The following is a 26,267-nucleotide window of genomic DNA, read 5'->3' as shown; positions in this document are numbered from 1 at the left end:
GGCCCGATTCGAACTTTAAGATACGTCAAATAATACGACTAGATACGATATGGATTAGATATGTCAGTGTGTAAAATGACGTTTTTGTTTGAAGAAACGTCACTTTTGACACTGAGATATCTAATCCATATCGCATCTAGTCGAAATATTTGACGCATCTTAAACTTGGAATCGGGCCTTGGTTCGTTGAAGCCAGGGTTCCAGGTACGTGGTCTGCATACTTGCATTAAGTAATACCTACCTACTTATCGTTTTAGAACGCTTAAGACGAATCTGCTTAATTTAAGAAGCAAATTTGTATGGCGCAGAGGATTGATAGTGTTAAATATTACTGAAGATTTAATAAATTGTACTTATACTTAAAGTGTTTTTTTTTAAATCCACTTACTCTAACTGTGTCTTTGTAGTAAAAAAGAGAATAATAAACTAGGTCTATCTATTTGTGCCTTTACCCTACATATAACGTTAGAGAACACTCGAAGTCATGCGTGGCAAGTAAGGGGTAAGATTATGAACACTCGTCAGTTTGTAACAATCTTCATTTGAGTCTATTTCCATAAATGTACTCCATAAAGAAATTTCAAGCATCCCGTGGTTGAAATACTTTGAATCTTGAATAATTATAGAACGACCTTCTAAGTGAAAAGTCGTTATTGTGAGCGTATGACGCATTATTAAGTTAAGGGGAAACATTTCGGATTTTACACGTGTTTCCATATAAAAGTACCTTTTCGTTCTTATTTTATTATTGCTTGATTCAGTCGAAGCCAATAAAATGGACATGGCAAAAATAATGTTGCGATAATATTTTTTTAGGTCATGTACTTTTAAAATTCTATTCAATTTCTTTATTTCAGGGTACCAGGACTCCAACGAGCTGTTAGTTACATACTTAAATCAAGTTTATAATTTATAAACAATGTCAACAGAAATATTTATCCTAAATACTAAAAAATAACTTAATCAAAGAAATAGGCTACCCCTTTGACTTATTGAGTCCAGGAACGGAATATAGTGCGGTCGTATTTTTCCGCAATTACTTTTAGAATGCCGTTAGAGCTGTCTTGTTTTTACCTACTTGGTAATATAACATTAATAACAGAGTAACATGTTTTATTCCTGCACTACACGTACTTTTATTTTCGCTGTCGATAACTGTAATAACATTCATTATTTGTATGGTAAGTGACCCGTAACGTTTACCCTTAAGGTGCGCTGTAATGTTAACCCGTAAGATGTTTAATTTTAACCGCCGCTCTCCAACTTAATAAACAAAAGTCGTAAGTAACATACCAATTACAAGCATGTACATCGTTCTGGATACTGGTGGAGCAGGTTATTTAGCACTCGCAAAGGTGAAGGCAGGTCGTCGCGCCGCGCCGCGGGCGGGCCGCCGCCGCAAGACAGGCTTACATGTAAATAGGACCAGTCAGGTCTACTGCTAATGTGTACCTGTAGCTGACAAGTAAAGAGTTGGGACTGAATCTCTACACACAGAGCTCGATTCTGATTTAACAACTTGTTACGATTTTGAACTGGTTTTGATACGACCTTGACGATCGTCTTGGTGATTGCCGCGCATCTCACGCACGACTTTCACTTTATTTCGCATGCACCAATCAGCGTGAGCGGTCGTCAAGGTCGTATCAAAACAAGATCAAAACCGTAACAAGTTGGTAAATCTGAATTGGGCTTAAAGCTGTGTTTTATATCAGCAGAATTTCGTTAAAACATGTCTTACAATTTTCGAGTAAAATTGCTGTGACATACGGACAGACGGACGGATCGACGGACGTGGCGAAGCTACAAGTGTTCCGTTTTTGCCAATGTGACTACGGAACCCTAAAAACCCAAAGCGCTTCCTGTCAATGCTTACCAATTAAGTTGGTCGTGTAAAAACAATTTTAAACAGCTCACGAACTACAGAATCGCCTATTTTTGGAGCTGGTTCGATTTTGAGGATCGGAAATTGGCGGACGCTGTAATCTCTGCCCGGTGGATCATCACGTCGATCGTGATTGGTAAAAAAACCTTGCCGACTACCAACGGCGAACAATGTAATTTTCTTATTTAACTTTACTTATTTATAAAATTTTAAATTAAAAATTAGAAATATAAATTGTTGAAGGTTAGAAGCAGGAAGTTTCTGAAGAAACGCACCGTTATAGTGATAGTATCAAATAAATAACTCACCTATCTATAATCTCCATTCATGATGTAGGTACTAAATACAGTTACTCCAGACCTGTTGCACCGCTAGACGAATATCTCATAAACTGACCAGTAGCATTAAATCAATCCTGGACATCTATGGCCACGTTTCTCTCTCGCTCACGCCTAAGGACCATCTCATGTGTGGGAGTAGGCGGCAACACGATTGACACTAAATAGGCGAAGCTGAAACAGGTCCGGTCGTTTAAGGCAAGAGGCAATTATAGTGTAATTTATTGCTGAAACCGTTTGCGCTGGAAAAGGAGGCATTGCTTTAGTAATATAACGCTTATAGGAATTCTTGTTTTACTTAACTTTGGTTATGGTTACCCATATTTATATATTTATAAATGTTAAGTATTGAGAGATTGATTAAGTAACATGAGACCATGAACCGTTGTACACTTTTTACATTTACTGAAAATAAAAGTAATAAAAAATTGTTAAAATAAGCGATAAAGTTTTGTACTTATGTTAAACTTTTACTCACTTTTTCTTTGCATTACAATTTACAGTCCTGGACTAGGACTATACTGGTTGGCTGCATCGCAGTAGTGAATGTTTTTGTGACCAGCTAGTTCTGCAGGCCTAGCACAGGAGTGTCAGGTCAGGCTGTCTTTTTATCCTGTTGACTATTAATTAGAGATGGACAAATAGCCTATATCTCGCGGGCGAGATACTGTCGCGCCAATTCTGTGCTAGGCCCTCCACAGATCTGCGGACTCCGCGTATAAATAGTCCCGTTGTGGTGGAAGTGTGTCGCGGATGCTCGAGACTACGTCTTTGTCTAGCAACAAATGGCAGCGACCAATTAAAGGCAGAATAGTTCGCTAATTGGATAGTTTCTGTGACTATTTGAGTGCAGTTGAGTTAGTGGTATTGTGGGGATGACAGCAAATGATGATAACGAGCTGTTGAATGTGGTTGTGGTAATGATAGTTGAGCATATTGTAGATGAATGGTATTCTCCGTGTAACTATTAGCTAAGTAGTAGCTAGGTTTTTATTTATTTTATTTACTTATTGTACTTATACTGAATAATACCTACATGCATGACTGCCTTAGAGGCACACGCTGCCAACTAGCCGCTCTGATAGAATCGAAGTTATCCTGTCATTTTATAACGACGTGCGTGCATAACAAATTACATGAAACTTGCCATGAACATTCAGGTACCTACCTAACATAATTATATCTATATCTGGTACTAGTTTTCGTTACTAAAATCGTTATAAAATCTTTATAACGATTGTGTGTATGTGTGTAACTCGGTTGAAAGGCACCATTTCAGTTACAGACTAAACTATTATCTTGACTGAAATGAGTGCCTTTTAACCTTTGGTTAACAATCTAGGTAGGTACTGTAATATCTGTGGTATTAGTATCCGAAACAAATGTAACAGTATAGGACGTTTCCGAACGTAGTCTTATCATGTTCGACCTGGGTGATTGGTAGTCCTCCGGCGCTCTGCTACTGGTTGAGTGTGGGGCTACATAGATCCTTATATTGTGTATGGTACTTATTATAGACACATTATTAGTCATAAGGTACTTAGTATGTAAGTAGAGGCACATACTGATTTTTTTTTTTGAATACAACTATGTGTAAATCTTTAACCATATTGGTAGTGGTAGTTAAAACTTAGACTTAGTATTTTCATTTGTAATGCAGCGTTACTTAAAAAAAAAAGGGGAAAGAGAATGTATAATTTTAAAAAAAAGAAAGGGGAAGATGTAATATCTGTGGTATTAGTATCCGAAACAAATGTAACAGTATAGGACGTTTCCGAACGTAGTTTAAAAAAATTTATATGTAATGTCAAATGGGTGACCACACCCTCTTTGCCGGAAGCTTCCCTAACGATAAGTACTACTTGCTGTAAAATAACTCAATAACTAAAATAAAACATAAGTGTTCCTCCAAACCTGCGTTTCACTGAACTCCAAATACTACAGGTACTTTGGACGCTGACTATACTGAGAGGCTGTTTCAACCCTATTGTGGTGTTTTATAAGTATTGACGTATCACTCGATAGAGATTAGGGAAGTTGGTTCGTAAAGTGGACAAACAACCTCGGACTCACGGACGAACACTTTGAGATAAACATGCTTCAGTTCATGGAAAGTGATAAATTCGTAGAAAATGATCTTTATTTGTGTGTCAGAATCGCCTTTTAATTATTTTATGAAAGTTATCTGTGTACCTCACGTGTACCTACTTAACTGTTTTTAGACGGAGGTATGTAGGTAATGTATATTTTTATTAGATTATTATTTCGGGAAGCTGTGAAAGTGTGTTGTATTTTAGGTAACAACTATAGTTTTATCATGAATACATCCATTACACACCTTCACAATTTTTCCTATATTTTCACTCGTTTTAATAAGTTTTTTTTTAACCTAAACACAGTTCAAGTGCTCATGTGCAACGGTCGTAAAGAACACGCTACAAGTAACCTGACTTACATTTATGCACCACTCGTGGTTTATGCGGGTATTTGCGTCCCGTAAGTCAGCGCGGATTGACTCGTAATCCTGTTGTGAAAGCTTTATCGTCGCAAGCGCAGCTATTCAACAAAACTCGACCGACTAGGGTACAGGCGGACCAGGGGGCCTAGCCAAGTGACAATCCTTTAAAGAAAACTCCAATCGAAACTTAAATAATGCATGGAAATATTGTGTGATGAATTTTCACTTTTCGATGGGCGAATATCGATAAAAACGATTGGCATCTTGGTTAAGGCTCTTAAAAGTCTTAAAACGCGATGAAAGGAAGGGTGATGATTCTAGCAAGAAGTCTATAGGTAACAATGTAAATACATGTACCTACGAGTATGTTGGAATCCAAGTCTTAACCTACTCCAAAGATCTTAATGACTGAGGTGTTGGAATTGGTTCGTTTTTATAGAGCCCGGGCGTCTTTGTGAAATTGGGAAAAAATTACGAAAATGTTGGCGAATTGAGAACCTTCAAAGTGTTGAAGTCGATTATGACTTGTTGAATAGTTTAGCCGGAGTTCACACGCATGCGGAACAAGTGCGTCTGGACTTGCGCCAAGACTTGCTTCTGCGCGTACGCAGCGAAAAGGGCGCTGCGTATAGCAACTGTACCAGGAGCAAGCCAGTAACCTAAATATATTTATAAACGCTACAACTTTAGACCAATTTTATGAAATATCTACTTTGGAGGAAATTCGTGATTTTCTTGCTTATGATAATACATTTTTGTTATTTTTAGTTGTTTACTCTTTATACCTAGTGTTAATAGTCACACACGCACAAACATATATATAATCTAAAGTAACTTACGGAATGCAAGCATTTATTCAGCATGCGTACTTAATATATGAAAATTTCTTAATTTCTGCTATATAATCTTCAATTTTTCCTCTAGTGTACTCTAGGGTACTAAATAGAAGTTTATTTTAACCTTTAATTAATCCTCAGTTTTTGGTCATCGCGTTTTAATATGAACACTTGGTAAACAGGAAACAATAAATACAGATGGCTTAATATTTGGAACATCACCCGTACCTTCACCGAGTGAAGACAGCAATGTCGGCTCCCAAATTATAACATTAACCCTTTCACCGCCCAAGAACTCAATAACTGACGCGCGCCGCTACTGCCTAATATCAACCTTCGAGAATCACGACAAGGTTCACGACGACGCACCGCGCACACGATAGGCGTGGTGTTTAAAGGGTTAAGATTCCCACTTCCTCTTGCAATCAATCCTGCGCGTTTTATACATACAGGCTTTTATGATCCTACGGATGCCAACGAGAAAATGACAAATTTATTAAAAGATTAAAGATATATTGCGGGTGATATTAATATCTTTATGTTTTGTATTTGGCTGCGCTGTATAAATATACGTAGCATACTTTACTTTTAATATTATCACAATCAGGCTAAATAAATATTATGATCAAAACTAATAAATAAGACGGCATCTTTACTCTACTTAATAGTTTTCCATTGCAAGACATATGTACTGAACTTGTAAGAATGTTGACAAGGTGGAACAGTCTATGTAGTAATATTAATATGTTTGTGTTCCGTATTATGTTTTGCTGTGCGATGGTGTGCTACCTAAATACTTACATAAAATACGGTACTCGAGTCTGTACGGAAAGAGAAAAGTCGTAGAATATATTAGATCCCATACATTTCACGACTCTTCTCTTTCCGCACACACTCTATTAGAGTCCGGCTAAAGAGAGATGAGAAAAAAATAGTATGGCAACACTACCTTATTAGTTTACCGTTGTGGTAAGATTTATTGGACTTTGACAGCTATCGTCAGCTAGAACAGTATGTTGTTTTCATATATTATAGTTATTGATAGAAACCGATAAACAAACATAATTTAATCTTTTAATAGTTGCGGTTGCGGCCAGCGACGTGGTAATAACCACACATTGATCCGCCTCGAACACAACAAGAAACCGACTGCCGTATTCGAACTTCAAGATATTCACAAGAGACGACACGTACTAGATCCATTCTAGATACGTTATAGTTTAGATTTCAACTAGTTCTCTTTTGCAGCGCTATTCGGGCAACCAATGTCACTTTTAAGATAGATCGTGTTAGATATTTATTAGATGTGAATTAGATCTCTAAGTAATATCTTGTGGAAATCGTTCAAGAGTATCTCCAGAATCGCGGAAATGTCAAATTTGACAGGTTAGATCTTAAACATACGTTATCGTATCTTGGCGATGTCTTATAGATGTTTATTGCAAAATCCGAATCGGGCCCCGAATATTCAAAATACTGACGATTTTCCTTGTCTAAATACTGACTGATTAAAAATCAACAAAGGTTCGGTATCTAAATACAACATTTGAAATAAATTGTTTTGATTTTATCTGGAAAAGAACCGATTGCTGTGCCGATTGTTTACTTAAAAAACAAATCTGTATAGGTTCGCAAACAGAACAGTCTGAAAGAATTGCTTGCATATTGTTGTATTTCAGCAAATATAAAGTTCGCTCATGTTGACCTAAAGTAAAGTCTGTCTTTCGTTTATGTATATAGGTATATTAGTACATATATGTAGCTATATTAACATTGGCGAATCTATTTGAGGCTTTGACGCGTCTGAGAGCTATTATTTTGGCGAATCTACGACTTCAAAGAGTTGGGTTTGAAGAAAATTGCAGCTCGGAAATAATGATATGCTCTGGAGACTCCGCGTAGTGAATCGACGGAACGGCAGACATCTTATTGCAGTGGAACCTCGATAAATCGGATCAAGTTTTTGTTAAGGCAAAATCATTGTTAACGTGAAATAAAATGTACCGGGTTGAAAAACTTCATTTTTAAGGTTTTTATATCATGCCTGCTGCGATCGAGGAAAGGCGATGAAGTTTCTTCAGAAATTAATTATTATAAAAACAGGAGGGAAGCATAGTCTGTGGATATAGAACAGGGTGTGATCTGAGTTTAAAATATGGAAGCTCAAAAATCATCGTTACATACTCGAATTACCTGGGTATTTGGTATTTCAGTGCGATCAGTAAACAATATTTTTCTATCGTTGCTAAGTTTTAGATAATAATGACTTTAAATTAATTAATGTTAAACTTTAATCGTCTCTCCGTAAGACCAAACCAAACACGAAGTCATTGGATCTCAAAATTCAAATTATCAAGGTTCTACCGCACAAATCCGCATAGGATGAAGCTGTCATTGTCGCGTGTGAGAGAGAACGCAGTAACCTTCTCAAAACTCAACGAAGCGTATCAAAACATTGTGGAAGGCGACGACAGTTTAAATATAACATTCGCGGTCACTGTCATTTGGATATTTTCAGGTTTATCAACAGTCCCAGGAAAACCAGGAGGTTGATTATGTTTAAAAAAATGATATGGTTTTGATCTGACTTAGCGTTAGCGGTTGATTGTGGTATAGAACGGATTTTCGTAGTTACTCAAGCGTGTCAGATTATGATCTGACAATTCTTTGTACGCATTTTCTTAATCTGACGGGTTTATTTTTCATTTTATTTATTAAAAACAATGCAAGTTTACAGTTTAAAACCAATTCACTTACATGCTAGGAATACAGGGGCCCATTTCTCGAACGATATTAGTCTAATATTACCTATTAGTGTATTGTCATGACAACCCATACGATTGCACAGTTCGTGGACTAATAACTAATAATACTAGTCTAATCGTTCGAGAAATGGGCCCCAGAGATGGTTACAAATTCGAAACACATTATTCAATTATTATATTAAATGGTGCGCTATGCCTGATGATACGACTTAAGTTCGTATCAAAATGAGACGAAAACATATGAAATTAAATCTGAACCGGCCCCCAGGATCTTTAATTCTGGAATAAGTAACGGAAAACACTTTGTTTACACGTCGGCCATTTCTGCGTTTACACAGAATTCAGATGAAACACATTTAACAGGTTATTGGATGTAAACAGATCGCTGTAAAAATATTGTGGTTAAACAGAATCTATCTAATCGTCGACATTGGAAACTTTTGATCGTTTTTATCACGAGCGAAGGTTAGGTATCTGAGTCATGAGCTCATGGACCATCTACGTGAATTTAAACGATCACAAATAAACAGATTACTTTTTAAGAAGTAGCGTACAGCCAGGAAATAAGAAGAAAGATATAAGATAATAATATAAGACGTGGCCGTTGCGGGGGTTTCTACCTTTTATCTCAATGACTCTGAAAATAAACTTCTGTTTAAAATTTTGCTTGTCCGATCTCTCAACTAGCTATTTTATAAAATTATACTGCTATGGAATGCAGTTTAACGACAACTGAAAAAAATATATACATGTTTTCGTAATTTTTTATATCGAGCCAAATTTAAGGTTTTAAGGTTTTATGTCTGCCCTTGCAAATATAGTGTGAATTTATTTTTAAATGGCATTGCCCTTAATTAAAATAAAAATTCAATATAGCTAATAAAAACTATAATTTTGAGTTATCCCCCTCATAAAGAACTTCCTATAATGATTTCATATTATATTAATAGCTGGCGTCTAGTGTGAATCTGCTAAATGTACCTACCTAAGTACCTACGAGTATGCCTCGTTAGGCTATATCGAGAGTTTGTTTTAATTCTCACTCTTACACCTACATACCAAAATGTATAAGTACCGCGATATTTTTAGCCCATACTCTAGTTCAATCGTGTTACCATGCCGTTACCCAGTTCTCCGCAGAAATAGGAATAAGACCAATAAATTAACATGGGTTTTTTCCGTCGCCGACTCCATTTAATAAAGAGGCCCATTCGAACTTACATTCCGATTTTAAAATGACGTCATGTTGATATCATTCAATCATTCGCCCGTGCGCATTGCTCGCAGCAATACATGAAAGAATAAGTACGAGCAACTAGATTGTAAACAGGTAGAAGTAGGAGCAAACACCTAGCTAAAGGAGCCAGTTAGCAACCTGAAGACATTGCTAGGTTTCGTGGAGGAGGTGGGTTGGTTAGAGTAGCGCTACCTCGTTTCACGCAAAAAAAACACAATGGTTATCGATTTGCTCAAATGCCCAGCAAAACTAACTAAGTATGAGCGAAATATACGCGCGAATGACACGAGTAACAGAATGACATCATTTTGGATATCAGAGTGTTAGCTCGAATTGGCGACAAGTTTCCGCGAGCGACGCCTGCGTCACTGATGTGATGAATGCGGCCAGAAATACGAGTTATTGAAATAAATACGTCGGGAATAAACGAGACAGAAATAAGTTGATTTATGGTGGGATCGAGGGCCGGCGGGTTAGGTAGGAGAGCCATGCTGCCCATTTTGAATAATTTACATACTTTTGGAAATTTCAGAGTATGATGGGGACCAAGTATAGATGTGCAAGTTGCAGGGAGATTCCAAAAGAAAAAAAAGTCATTGAAGTTTCAGGAAAAATGCACGGGAAGCAAAGGAAACTTTCATTTTGAAAATGGAAAATTTCGATTCCTATAGAAAAATATCAGATATTTCCGAAATTATTCTACGAGTAAGTGCAAATTTCGATTCGATTAGGTACTAGATAAGGAATCAAAATATCGTGATGATCATTAGGAAAAGTTTTCAACATTGAATGTCTGGCTCATAATAATGATGTATAAAATTTAAACTTAAACGTAACTGACTTCTATATCTAGGTATGTATAGTCACCTAATAAGTACCTAATACGCTTGTTTGCCGCCGACGTACTTTACATAAATATAATATACTTACATAACTACGCAGACGTTGCGTGACAACAGGGCTGGCCGGTTTGTTAAATTTTACTACGTCCCATTTTATACACGGCTGAAAACACAGCCTCATTAATTTCGTTGTTACCAAGCATGAAACTTGAGGCAGACCACTTGAATATTTCAGATCCAAATGTTAAATGCCAGTTTTCCTCGCATTATAAAAAAACAATTGTACCTGTTTAACTAATTGTGTTTTAATTAAACTCGTGGCAAACAGACCAAACAATTTAAAATTACTCTGTTCATAGCTACGCTAGTTTATTGTGTGTTTTATTCTAAATGCTTTTCACTCAGAGATGTTGTAGAGTAGCAGTGTTACTATTTCATCCTAAAATATATAGCACATTTTGAACACTTGGCCCGTTTAGAATTTACTGGTAACCGTACACAAAGATGAAATTAAAATCAAAACTACTAAAGTATATTTATCTTGCGTAGGCCCAGGGGAAATCGTATAACTGTAGTTTTACTAGAGCTTCGGAAAATTGGACATCCAATATTGAGGAATGTTAGTAATATTTTTGCCTTAAAAATGATTCAGAGTCACACAAACCCACCGCCAAAACGCCGCTCCCATACAATTGTACTTAACAATATCGATGTGTGCGTCTGAGACCACTTTTCGTTGCTAAAAATACATATAAATCACGTTTGATATTTTTTTGTATTATAATTTCTTGCCACGAAAACTAGTACCAGTCATAGATATTATGTTACTTGACATGTCAAATTTAATGTTATTTGACGTTTTAAAATGAGATCTTCGATTGTAACTATGGCAGCAGATATGTTCGTGTGAAGTTATCAATATCCCTACGTTCCTCTCGAGTCTCGACCCCTGTCCAATACACTTTGCGCCACTCATGCAACGTCACGGTTATTCGGCAGTTGACGTACAGGACAACTATGTTAACCCAATGTCTCGTCAGCCAGGGGACAGTAGACTGTTTGGGGGGGCACAAGGTCCTGTTGTAACTAAATTAGGGACTATGTAATACAAAGAGAGTAAGTTATTTCAGAAGATTTAGGATTTGACTAATCACGATTAAATCTCCGACGTAACGACTATTCTTTGACCCACAGTTTTTTGGCCCTTTGAGCTTAGTGTTGAAACAGACATGGGAGGGGTAAAATTCAATGGGGAGAAAATACATTTTATACGATTTGCAGACGACATCGCAGCATTTGCAGAAACTTCAGCTCAACTAGAACATCTAATGTTAACAATGGACACAGTGTTTAACGAATTAGGCTTAAAGATAAACATAAAGAAAACGAAAACTCTTACAACTTCAAAACGCAAAACTAGTCATCCACCAATAGTTCTAAACAACACCCCAATTCAACAGGTTGAAAGTTTTAAATATTTAGGCAGCTTAGTTACCAGGGACTCCAGGTGCACACCAGACATCGTTGCAAGGATTGCTATGGCAAAAAAAGCATACAACCAGAAGAAACAACTATTGAAATCCCGTTTGTCATGTAGAAGCAAGAAGCTACTGATTAAGGTGTATATCTGGAGTATAGCCCTATATGGAAGTGAAACGTGGACAATGAACCTAAGAACCTAGAATGGAAGCATTTGAAATGTGGTGCTGGAGGCGTATGGAAGGCATTAGTTGGAAAGACAAGATAACGAATGAGGAGGTGCTAAGAAGAGTGAATGAAAGGAGAGCTATCCTGAACACCATCGCAAATAGACGCGGAAAAATGATTGGACACTTAATACGACACGACCACTTCTTTAAAACTATCCTGGAGGGGCGGATAGGACACAAGCGGGGAAGAGGAAAACCCAGACGCAGCTTTTTGGAGCAAGTGAAAGAAAAAGTGGGGGTCGTGTCGTATCAAAAAGTCAAAGAGCTGGCGCAGGATAGGGAAAGCTGGAAGATACTCCACCGACAAGAGAATAACTCTTAAGTTGATGATGATGATGATGATGAGCTTAGTCTAAGATAAATCTTAATACTTTAAGTAATAGCCTTTTAAGTCTCGTATTTGACAGGGAATGTAAGACAGTGGGGCCGAAATCCATTCTTTAGCAGTCCAAGCAAATCGTTACGCGAGAATCAGAGGCGCTACCGCGAACACCTAAATTTAATTTCTTTATATGCCTCTCCTTTCTTCTTCTTCTTCCTCTCCTGTTCCCATTATTTGGGGTCGGGTCTCCTCACTGTCCTGCGCCAAGTCCTACGATCTTGGGTTGTCTGTTGGGGCACCTGGGCTTTCTTGAGGTCTCTTTCTATACTTGTCCACCAGGTATATGGCGGGCGGCCGCGGCCTCTTGGGGCCTCTGGTAGATTGAGGGCTACTTGTACTACGTGATCGTTTTCCCGTCGTTTAACGTGGCCATACCAACGAAGGCGGTTTTCGGTAAGTTTGTCTGCGATTGGTGCAACCTTGAAGCTACCGCGTATATATTCATTACGTACCTTGTCTAGCCGTGTTACACCTCCCGCCCACCTGAGCATCTTCATCTCGTTGGTATGTACCTTTTGCTCATGAATTTTCTTTGTTGTCCAGCATTCAGATCCATAAAGTAGCGCGGGACGGACTGCCGTTTTATAAACTTGTCCCTTTGTTTTTATGGGGATACGTGGGTCGCACAATACACCTGTAAGCGATCGCCATTTTTGCCATGCGACGTTTATTCTGTGTGCCACGTCAGCATCGACATTTGCATCGGGTGTAAGTATGGAGCCTAGGTACTTAAACCTTTCTACAGATGGGACAGGCGCGTCTCCAATACAGATGGTTTCCGGTATGTTAGTTCTGCTGAAAGGACATTTCAGGTATTCCGTCTTACTCCTACTAACCCTCAGGCCGTGCTTTTCAAGTGCTCGTGTCCACATGTTCAGAAGTTCCTGCAGGTTTGTCGCGGTGTCGGCAGCTAGAACTATGTCATCCGCGTACAACATGGTCCACGGCAGTGGAGATGGTATATTTCTGGTGAGGTAATCCATGACCAGGTTAAATAGCAGCGGGCTGAGCACGGATCCTTGATGAACGCCTACTTTGACCTCAAAAGCTCTACTTATGCCTGCTAGGCTTCGTACTCTCGTGCTGACCTTAATGTACATGTCTTGGACAAGTTCTACGTAATATTCAGCGACATTCTGGGCACGAAGAGCCTCCCACACAAGCTTACGGGGCACACGGTCAAAGGCTTTTTCTAGGTCTATAAATGTTAGGTGTAGGTCTTTTTTGTTGATTCTAAATTTTTCCATCATGATCCTAACAGTCTGTATCGCGTCAATGGTTGACCTGGATGCTGTGAAGCCGAACTGATTTGGTGACGTTTGAGAGATGTTTAAGATTCGTTTATTAAGAACTCTTTCCCATATCTTAAGCGTATGTGAGGTTAGTTTTATACCTCTATAGTTCTCGCACAGAGCCACATCGCCCTTATTCTTGTAGAAAGGCAGTAAAAAGCTTTGACGCCATGAATCTGGGATATTTTTGGTTGCTAAGATGATATTAAACAGCTTTGTAAGCCACGCTACGCCTATCGGCCCAAGAGCCTTCCACAGATCCGCCGGGATCTCGTCCGGCCCCGTAGCTTTTCCACTTTTCATTTTCATCGTCGCGTGTTTAACTTCATCGCTCCCAATTTCGGGCACTGGTCCATATGTAGGTTTGCATGGCGTCGGATCTTCGTTTGGGAATTCTTCATTTAGAAGTCGTTCATAATACTCGAACCACCTTTCTCGGATTTGGATATTATCTGTTAAAATTTGGTGGTTTTTACTTTTGATAAATTTATTAACTTTTATGTCCATAGTTGCTCTGTGTCTCGATTTCGCTATTTTAAGTACTTCATCTGCGTTTTTAGCATTTTCCAAACTATTGTAGAAAAGTTGATTGCTCTGTGCTCTTTGTTGTGCCACACATTTTCTCGCATCTTTCTTTGCTTCCATGTATAGGTCCTTGTCTTTTTGAAGTTGCGATCTTTGCCACTTTTTGAAACACGCTTTTTTGTTGGCCACGGAGTCCTTCACTATGTCGTTCCACCAGTTTGCATCTTTACCGTTCCCGAAAGGCCCTTTAGAAATTCCAAGTATTTCTGCGGCTTTGGCTCTACATCGTGTTTCGAACTTTGACCACATGTCTTCGGCACTACTGTAATTTACGCTAAGGTCGGTTTCGAGGTATTCTATTACAGCAGTCCTCAGTTGTGTGCCTTTGGGGCCGTTCAGATCCTTCCATTTTGTCCTAGGTGTTCGGTTGACTATGGTTTTTATCGGCTTTGGCAAAGCATAGACGGCAACAAGAAGGCGATGTTGTGTTGCGAGGGGCTCGCCCGGAATGACCTTACAATCTTTGAATTTCTTCTTGAGCACCATATCTGCCAAAATATAGTCTATTTGCGACGTTCGGCCTCCGCTTTTGTAGGTGATAAGATGTTCTTGCTTTTTTTGGAAGTTGGTATTTATCAATGATAGCGCGTGTCTACAAGAAAATTCTAGGATATCCTCCCCTTGCTTGTTGGTTTCGCCAATTCCATACCCGCCGTGGGCCAGCCCACCAGATGTATTAGTGGCTCCTACGTGACCATTTAGGTCCGCTCCTATTATTTTTAGTTCGTTTCGTGGTATGTTGTGCATCAAATCATCCAGATCCTCCCAGAACTCCAGTTTTTCAACTTCTGTGCAGCCTGTCTGTGGGGCATAGGCTGATATAATGTTGGTAACTTGCTGGTCATCCAAAGCTAATTTAATGCCCATTATACGATCACTTTTCCGCGTGACATTGATTATGCGGGTTTTAAAATGTTTATCCAAAACAATTGCCACACCACACTTTATATGCCTCTCCATCGCTCTTGAAAAAAATAAAGAGGCAGATAACGCGTTTTTCGATTTTCGCGATAGAGTTATGTCGACAATGAACAACGTAAGGATGCATACGTACCCCATGCCTCTCCGTTCCGCCGTTCGGTCATGCATGTATCAGAGAAGGTAGAATTAATAGGAAATAATCTTAGAGCATTTAGTAACTGGAGATGTTATCGCTGTCATTTTCTTTACGAAACAGTCTGCTGATTTTTGCGGGGAAGGGGACGTCAAATGTATTGCTATTTCTACATGATTTGTACGTAACGTACAATTAGGTATGTCAGTCCATACAAAAGGAGATGCTCTAAGGCAGCGGTCGGCAACCTTTTAGCAGCCAAGGGCCACATAGTAGTTATTAACTATGTTGACGCGGGCCGCACTTTGTTAATATTTACCTATGACTTTATCAGACATTGTCGTTTGTTAATATTACATACAAAATAGCCAGGGAGGCTCGCAGGCCGCAAGTGAGAGGTTCGCGGGCCGCATGCGGTCCGCGGGCCGCTGGTTTCCGACCGCTGCTCTAAGGAAATAATACATATACTTTCGTGTCGCAGGCCAGCAATACTCACTTTGGGTTGCTGATACGGGTCGTTCTAGATGTTCTTTTGTTTAAAGAGATATTACTCTTTATTATCTACTCCGAGTAGGTACGGCAAAGTTATTGACAGGTGACAGTTGACAGGTCCGACCCGCGGCAGACGGAGCGTGGCGTCCCTTCATCTGACGCCATCGCCGTTCGACTGTGACTAGGGGTACCTATCTGAGGGACTGTCAATCAACTTTATTATTTATGTGAAATGAGGAAATTGATTGATTAATTGTGATTGAGAACCTATCTACATAATACCTGCATTTGTACTATCTTAGAATTGTTATATTTATGCGCCACGCATAATTCAAAAACTATAATTCCTTGCAGCATAAAAGATTGTGTAGATTTCGGATGTCAACTACAGCTACATTACTGTTGCGATCGCGTTGCTGCCGGCCTGCCGCCGCGCCGCTGCCGGCCTGCCGCCGCGCCGCTGTATGAGCTGTATCATGGTATAATAATATACTCCGCCTGGTACTCCATTCCCGTCTTTTCTAGGTCACCTAACAGACACAAGCCTACGTCATCATGCGACAGCGCTATATGATAATATGCGATAGCGCTATATATAGCGGCCTTGTTATTGTGACGTAGGCCTGTGTCACTCTGGGAATAGAAGACCATGTTTTATTAGACTATGAGCTGTATCTGTCAACTTCCTTGATAAATGAGTGACAGATGAACGTCATAATCGCGGTAATAATGCATCCGAACGTCGCTTTTACACATATCTACATATCATAAGCAACGTGAAATGCAAAGTTTTGTATTGCTTTGTTCAGGACGTGACTGTACTTTTGAAACTTGTTAGGGAAAGGAGCCCTACTACCTACTAGTTAACTTTGTAATCTATTCATTCACTGCAAAATAACAACACTCCGCTAGTTTGAATACATTAAGTGAAATAAAGTGACAAAGTACTACTCATAGTGTAGGTACCTACAGGAACGAATAAGTAGCTTGACGCTAGGCTAGTTGCACATGGACCACATGGTAATTTATTGTACCATATTTTTTATATAATTAGTTTATGATTTTTTTAAATACCCGGAGCCGCGCTGTGGAGGTTCATGAGCTCTACATGTCACAGAACTAGTTTACTTAACAATCCATCACCAAAAATGCGTGCGTAAAAATATTAGCGCCATGCATGCACACGTCGCGCATGCGGATGTACCCTCTCTTATACCAATCTGTATAATTATTACAACGCGCACATGCAGGTAGGTACAGTAAGCTGCAGAGATAACTAACCCCCTGTACAGCATCTTGTTTGCAGGGGGGGTCAGATACGTCTACGCATATGTATTACGTAACCGGTGTGCAGTTGTACACACGCCTTTTAAGGCTGTATGTACCTTAGTTTGTAGCTTATGCAAGACAAACGGCGTATAAATCCCGGCACTATTGGCCTCGCAAATGGACGCTTTCTATGCAGACGAGATCTGCATTAGCATTCCATTAGCCGGAGATGGAAGCCTCTTAATTTTATCACGGTTTCTTTGTCTATGTTCATCGATAACTTTAGAGCCAATAGAGCAAAATCTATTAGTACCTAGTATATAAGGTAGACAATAGATATCTATAACTTAATTAAAGCTGCGATCCTTTCGTTCGGCGATTATGTGACTGTATGAAAGCTTCATTATTTTAATTATGAAAGAATTTAATTTGTAAAGTACCTATAGGTAGCTATAAACTATTTTTTTTTGCGTGTGAAAGTCATGTCACTATTGCTAAAATATATTGAATCGTTTATCCAATGTTCACCATTTCTCATAAAATACTATAGAACTAGCGGTTGACCAAAATCAGCTGCAAATGGTGTTAAAGGTATGAAAATCGGCACGATTAATCTTTAGGCCATTTGAATCAATTTGACTCGTAGCACCAAACAAAAACAAACAAACGGAAAGGAGTTATGACGTCATCTTTTTTTGTATGGAAAATAAAAAAAAATGTTCAGAAACCAATCGTGTGTGGTATTAAATGAAAGGGCATTTTGAGCCGGTTCTAAAAATATATCACATTATTATATTTCCGTCACTTGCATTCAATTAAAATAAAAATAATTTTCAAAACATACCAAGTTTGGACTCCTCCAGATACGAAACCGTTGAATTATTTTTTGTAAAACATACCTCAAGTAATACCCAATATCCTCATATCTAACCCCAAGAAATTAATTTCGAAAATATTTAGTTTTAGTATTTTTTTAATATTCTTTTTTTTTTTTTTGGAATTCACGGGTCTACAAATCCCGGTCTTTTGATAGGCTTGCGTGGGGATATAGATCCAACACGTAGAGGCCCCTTGGAGAGCTTTAATGTCATGTAGAACGCCTGCTGGAACCCGTTCACAGGCGCAACAATAAACACCCATGAACCGGTCGCAACAGGCATTGGGACTATTGTAGAAAAAGTGAATAGTATACCGGTCTATGGATTGAAGTTTGGATGGACAATGAGACTGGGCTATTGTAGAGAAGTCCGGACACCTGCCATAACAATGCTAAAACACGTTATCGAGGCAGGTGGTGACTTGCCGCTGACTAGATGGGCCCCTGCAACTGCCGTCGCGAAGACGACCAGGAGCAACATCGGTGTGAGCGGCTCAGGGGTGTCGAGAGGTGTGCGCCGCTTTCTACCCAGTGGCTGTTACCAGCCACTGTGCCAACTCGCGTCTTATGCATCTTTCACTTCCACCCCTGGAGCATATAGCTCTAACGACTCCTCTCTGGACGGCCAATAAAGGCAAGCCAGAGCTGAGAGTCCTGCGGGTCCCCTTGGGGTCCACTCCGACCGACGAAGACACGCCGGAGACGGAGACCCTGACCGACTCTCGGGAGCACTCGGGTCCGTGGGGTCGTTACTCCCCAACAGCTCGCCACAAGCTGCCCTGCGTAATATTTTTTATTATTACAAATTGTGATCTATCAATCTATCAATGAAACGGCCTCCTAGCCTAGTGGATAGTGACCCTGCCTATGAAGCAGGAGGTCCCAGGTTAGAATCCTGGTAAGGGCATATGTGTTGTGGGTACTAGACGACGATATACGGTATCCAACAAAACGGTATCTGTTGCGGGGCCAGGTATCTATAGTAAACTACCCGACTCCATTAAAAATATTGAAAATGACCTGACATTCTACTCCGAATTAAAAAAATGGCTGACTAGAAATGCATTTTATGACATGTCAGAATATAATAATTATGATTTAATCGTAACTTAATTTAATATTTTATTTATTTGATTTGTATTGATAATGTTTATATTGTTTTATTTTATTTTAATGAATTGTAATTTAATTGAAATTGACCTAATTAATTAATAACCCTTTTGACATGTAAAGTTTGTAATTTTATGAATAAATGAATATGAATATGAATATATATATGTCGAATACCGATGATCCTAAAAGCGGTGGGCGCGTGGGGTAGTATCTCGATGTATTACTTCACAGCTAAACCAGTATGCTACCATGCTACCAGTGCATGAAATAAACATTAGGACTCGTTAACCATACTAGTGCCTACTATACTTCAGTACTAAATGTTTAAAAGAACTAATTGCTATGTTTAACTCAAAGGAGCGATATGAAAGTAAACGTTTAAATCTTTATTCAAGTCAAACTAGGCCGGCTCCAACCCTACGCCTCTAACATGAGAAGATTTAGCCCTATATGGGACCGGAAACAAACTCAGAGGGACAAATCTTTTCAAAACAAGTTAAAACAACACATAACACATCATTTATTTATTTCACAAAAGTAAGCTTCTAATGAAACATAAGAAATCAAAATAACACTTGAAATAAAACACTTAGCTAAATGGTTAAAGAACGCGGGATTCTATAAGCTATCAGAATAATCCTTCAGGTATAAACCTTCAGGAACGTAGCGAGTTAGGCACGAGGTTGGCTAACGAGTACGTCCGATCTCTAGCGCGGTCCGATCAAGAAGAACTACCAGCGGCGGAGCCTCTCCGCTCCCGCCTCAGTCAAGTTGGCAAACCTGCTCGACCAGTCTACCAACATACCGACAAAAACGCCAACTCGTGCCTACGCTCACTCGAGAGAAACCTCTCGACGTTCCAAAGCCTTCTACCTGTCATCTCAGTTCAACAACACGCCAATAGATGGCGTTACTCTCTACGCAACATTATTTCAACAATGCGCCAATAGACGGAGTTACTCTCTACACAACTTTATTTATTTTGTTACAACCAAATAATACGTAGCTCAACATTGCTAATCGATTTTATACAGGCGTCTAAAATAATGAACTATAACGCTGCAATAAGTCTTTCTAGTGTCAGGGTCCGACACGGCCGTCCTGCGCTACACACGTCCTCGTGTGTGGGTGTATGCATTTGATTCTGTAACAAAATACTCAGCACAGTATTTCATTGCTCGGTCATTCCTGACCCACAATTTGGGTCTCTCTCAAATTACTATTAAAATCAAACTTTGTTATCAATCCAACCAGAAAAAAATGATTGTTCAAAATTACTTTAACAATCCTCAATTCTCTAGTCAAAAATAGTCCATCGAGCAACGACTTAATAAAAATAATCAGTAATCATCACCGCTATCTAGCGGATACACTCCATTAATCATCGCCTCCATCTGGCGGATACTCTCAAATTTATGTGAAAACAGAACAATCTCAAACATCAAAAACACAAATCACAACAGCTCTAATTCATTGCTCGACAGTATCACTACTATTGTCATCAATATCAATTTACGGGGAAATTATCTGGCATTAAAAAAAAAATCTTTGGTCATATGTGATCTAAATTTTTGTAAGACATCTTAAAACAAATAATATTCTGATTTGATAATGCCAATTTTACTCATATGAACACAGTACATAAACAAAACAACACCAGTCCTTCGGTGCATTGCCAGTCCTTCAGTAGATACCAGACCCTCGTCAGAAGTAACCATCTCAGCGGCGTAAGTGCTACTCCTCGCAAAGAGCATTCTGCACATAAAAAGCAGACCACGTGCACCTCTTACATGCTCCGGCACTTCTGATGCGGTCACTAAACAATACCCAGTCCATCTAAAGCAAAACAGTAGTGCCCAGTCCATCGGGCGTGCCTTCAGTCCATCGAAAGCAAAACAGTAGTGCCCAGTCCATCGGGCGTGCCTTCAGTCCATCGAAAGCAAAACAGTAGTACCCAGTCCATCGGGCTTGCCTTCAGTCCATCGAAAGCAAAACAGTAGTGCCCAGTCCATCGGGCGTGCATTCAGTCCATCGAAACCAAACCAGTAGTGCCCAGTCCATCGGGCGTGCCTTCAGTCCATCGAAAGCAAAACAGTAGTGCCCAGTCCATCGGGCGTGCCTTCAGTCCATCGAAAGCAAAACAGTATTGCCCAGTCCATCGGGCGTACTTTCAGTCCTTCGAAAGTACAAGCTTTCAGTCCATCGAAAGCAAAAACAATGTTAAGAGTGAATTCCAAAAAGAAAATAAAAACGGTTCTTTAAATCATGTTACTCAGAACCATTGGTACTATCAGCGTCAACTGATCAACTGCAACTGAACATCACTGATCAAAATCACTAAAGATAGCTTTCTACTTTAGCTTTAACAACAGAAACTCAGCTTTCTACTTTAGCTTTAACAACAGAAACTCAGCTTTCTACTTTAGCTTTAACAACAGAAACTCGCTCAAAACTTCGATGCAGAAGTAAATCCTCTCAAAATAATCCCAACAAAATGGGAACTGCTCACCAGATTAATAAAGCATGATGCACGCGACCAAGTCAAAGGTGGTGGTGGTGAAGTCCGACCCAAGCACGAAGGCTGATGCTTTCCGACTTGCAGTTGCCGTTGCTGCGGCGCCTGCGGCAGATGGCGAGATGCACGATGTGGTTCATCATAGCTGGCTATTACTGAAATCATCATTTGCACGGTATCAGGTTTATCATGTATGCAGGTTAAACTTCAGGGTTTGTGAATGTGCCCTAGTAGCGGACACAAAAGACATGTTGCCATAGGATACGGGACTTTAAATCTCAGAATAAAATTTAAACTTCATTGAGTGCGTTTTATTTCCTTCTATGAACAAACAAACACGTGTCCCAAAAATAAGTAACACGGTAAAAGGGGCCAATACGAAAAGTGACAGCTTATTAGTTACGTTCGACTGTTATGCTTCGCCATTACACTCAAAATAAAATTCACATATAAACAATTAGAACTAAACCTGTCCTTTTATTTCCAAATATCCAGCACAGATGATACTGCACAGCTGCTTCTGTGTCACGGGCGTAATGGTGTCTGCAAGTTCGCTCGGCTCTGGCTGCAGGACACTGTAACATTAATTTTCATATGCGTAGCTCATGTTTCCATAGTATGCACGTTTTGTGATCTATCACGGCATTACGGGCAATAATTTGTCGCAATTTTATTAATTACAAAACGATACAAAGGATGTCATAATCTTAATGGAACATTTCTACCGGTGCATATGTATCTTCATTACAAATCCATTTTTGAGGGCAGATTCACAAGTGAGCGATGAAATAATATCACGTGGTGATAGCCGATAGTTGGTTTTAATTAACAATATGGATTTCACAACAAAATAATTCAAGATCACTTAGATTTAAATGGATTATAAAAATTAATTGTATCTTCATAAAAAATCAATTATTGAGGGTAGATTCACAAGTGAGCGATAAAATAATATCACGTCGTGATAGCCGATATTTGATTGTAATTAACAAGATGGATTTCACTTCAAAATAATTCAAGATCACTTAGATTTAAATGGATTATAAAAATGAATTGTATTTTCACGAAAAATCAATTATTGAGGGTAAATTCACAAGTAAGCGATGAAATAATATCACGTTGTAATAGCTAATACTCGGTTTTAATTAACAGTATGGATTTCAAATCAAAATAACTCAAGATCGCTTCGATTTAAATGGATTACAAAAATGAATTACAAAGAAACGTATCGATCCCAGAGATGAAGTCACGTAACGACCGCTATGCTCGACTGCCTCAATCACAATTTTATTCACAATTTCACAATAATTCTCACCAAATAACAATGAATTACACTCACCTTTCAATCAAGGTTAGACACGTGAGCTTACCATTACCACGTGTCCAGATTATGGAATGTAGGTCACCAGAAATACACCACGCTCCCAGGTGGCTGTGTAAGCAATACATGATACCTTGGCAATCCCACTTCTGATGTCGAATACCGATGATCCTAAAAGCGGTGGGCGCGTGGGGTAGTATCTCGATGTATTACTTCACAGCTAAACCAGTATGCTACCATGCTACCAGTGCATGAAATAAACATTAGGACTCGTTAACCATACTAGTGCCTACTATACTTCAGTACTAAATGTTTAAAAGAACTAATTGCTATGTTTAACTCAAAGGAGCGATATGAAAGTAAACGTTTAAATCTTTATTCAAGTCAAACTAGGCCGGCTCCAACCCTACGCCTCTAACATGAGAAGATTTAGCCCTATATGGGACCGGAAACAAACTCAGAGGGACAAATCTTTTCAAAACAAGTTAAAACAACACATAACACATCATTTATTTATTTCACAAAAGTAAGCTTCTAATGAAACATAAGAAATCAAAATAACACTTGAAATAAAACACTTAGCTAAATGGTTAAAGAACGCGGGATTCTATAAGCTATCAGAATAATCCTTCAGGTATAAACCTTCAGGAACGTAGCGAGTTAGGCACGAGGTTGGCTAACGAGTACGTCCGATCTCTAGCGCGGTCCGATCAAGAAGAACTACCAGCGGCGGAGCCTCTCCGCTCCCGCCTCAGTCAAGTTGGCAAACCTGCTCGACCAGTCTACCAACATACCGACAAAAACGCCAACTCGTGCCTACGCTCACTCGAGAGAAACCTCTCGACGTTCCAAAGCCTTCTACCTGTCATCTCAGTTCAACAACACGCCAATAGATGGCGTTACTCTCTACGCAACATTATTTCAACAATGCGCCAATAGACGGAGTTACTCTCTACACAACTTTATTTATTTTGTTACAACCAAATAATACGTAGCTCAACATTGCTAATCGATTTTATACAGGCGTCTAAAATAATGAACTATAACGCTGCAATAAGTCTTTCTAGTGTCAGGGTCCGACATATAATATACACATACATACAAGCCCTGGTAAGGGCATTTATTTGTGTGATGATGATGATGAACACACAAATAAATGCCCTTACCAGGATTCGAACCTGGGACCTCCTGCTTCATAGGCAGGGTCACTGTCGACTAGGCTAGGAGGCCGTTTCATTGGTAGATTGATAGATCACAATTTGTAATAATAAAAAATAAGAAATAAATACTAAAACTAAATATTTTCGAAAGTAATTTCTTGGGGTTAGATATGAGGATATTGGGTATTACTTGAGGTATATTTTACAAAAAATAATTCAACGGTTTCGTATCTGGAGGAGCCCAAACTTGGTATTTTTTGAAAATTATTTTTATTTTAATTGAATGCAAGTGATGGAAATATAATAATGTGATATATTTTTAGAACAGGTTCAAAGTGCCCTTTAATTTAATACCACACACGATTGGTTTCTGAACAATTTTTTATTATTTTCCATACAAAAAAAAGATGACGTCATAACTCCTTTCCGTTTTTTTTTATTTTTTGGTGCTACGGGTCAAATTGATTCAAATGGCCTAAAGATTAATTGTGCCGATTTTCATACCTTTAACACCATTTGCAGCTGATTCCCGAATTTCAGGCTGTACCGCTATCACTAAAAGTACCTACGGTTACAGGCGGTCTAATGCAGCCAGTAAGTCGTAGTTAATATCAACCGCCAGGCGGCAACATTAGGCACATCGAAACACACTTAGTTACCGATATGTAGTTCCTCGTACGTCGTACGCCGTACGGGCGAGTATAAGTTTGGGAGACGAAGTGGAAGTTAGGGGAGATAACGCGCTGGAAATGTAGCTAACAGTCGCGTCGCCTGTACCACACACACACACATACACACATCTTCACACTTGATAAAGTAAAATCATGTTCATATATTTATGTTCATATAATAATGATGAATGCTGTTGAGAAATATTTTGAACAAAATGCAAGTCTACATATATATATAAACAAAAGTTGGTATATAAGTAAGTATTAAGACCGTACTACCGTTTTTAAGATTCACAAAAACCCGCCTCCAAAAAGCCGCTCCCATACAATCCAAACCACGCTTTCATTTTAAAACAATATGGTCAAATTACATGAAACTTGGTATGTTGTTTTAAAATGACAGCGTAACTGATTGTATTGACTGGCAGGCCTTCTTTACTACATATATTATTTATTATAGTTTTTCGCGTCTCCTGAAAAGTAGCATTTTGTCCTTTACGCCAATTTAACCCAAAGGTATCGATATATTTACCCAGCGCGTAAAAAAATGCACAAGATCAACAACTATATTTCTTGAGTTTTAAAATGGTAGTGTAATGTTCTAAAAATAGCAATTTTTCAAGGCCCACGACGGCAGGAATGAGGAAACTGGAAATAAATCGTCGCATCGATTTGTTGAACCCACGCGCGCGGTGCACTTGAACCCGCACCAAGGCCAGACAGTTTAGACACTTTTATATAGATTGGTAAGTGTGTGTGCAAGGCTGCTTGAGATTGAGACACGCCTCGTTCTATCTTCTCTTTCTAGGGTTCCGTAGCCAAAATGGCAGAAACTATACATACATTACAAGCGTCAGACATCGTAAAATTTATACCATTTTCGGTGCAGCGGAGTGGTGTTAACGGAATTGGTATAAACAATTTCAACCCTAATGATTAATCAGCGTTAATTACGTTAATATTAACCTTAATTTACCATTACAGTTGGAATTATCTATACCAATCCCGTTAACACCACTCCGCTGCACGAAAAATGCTATAAAATGTACGATGTCTGATTATAAGAAACTAAAAGGTGTAGGTACTTTAATCAAATCAAAAAATGCAACGTAGGTGTATTTTTTGAGTAGCTACCTATACAAGTTATTTGTGAAGTTAAAATAAAACAAAAAGTAACAGACAGAGGCTGAGGTAATATGCAATAGCAATGCGGAAATTGGGAATAAATGGTCGCATTAATCGATTTGGTCTCACCATGGTCTCATACAGTACAACGCACAGCCCACGCGTTGCACTTGAACCCGCCGCACCAAGGCCGAGACAGTTTCAGATGGTAGACGGTAATCATTCGCGACAGACGACACGGAACCACGGATCACATAATAACAGACAAACCAGTGGATTTAAGCTCTGTTTTTTTTCATTTCCTAGATACTAAAATAACAGTTCGAATAGCCAATCTAATT

The sequence above is a fragment of the Cydia splendana genome, chromosome 8 (assembly GCF_910591565.1).
Source record: "Cydia splendana chromosome 8, ilCydSple1.2, whole genome shotgun sequence".
Lineage (NCBI taxonomy): Eukaryota > Metazoa > Arthropoda > Insecta > Lepidoptera > Tortricidae > Cydia > Cydia splendana.
The sequence above is the reverse complement of the archived record's forward strand: the minus strand, read 5'-3'. Positions refer to the sequence as shown.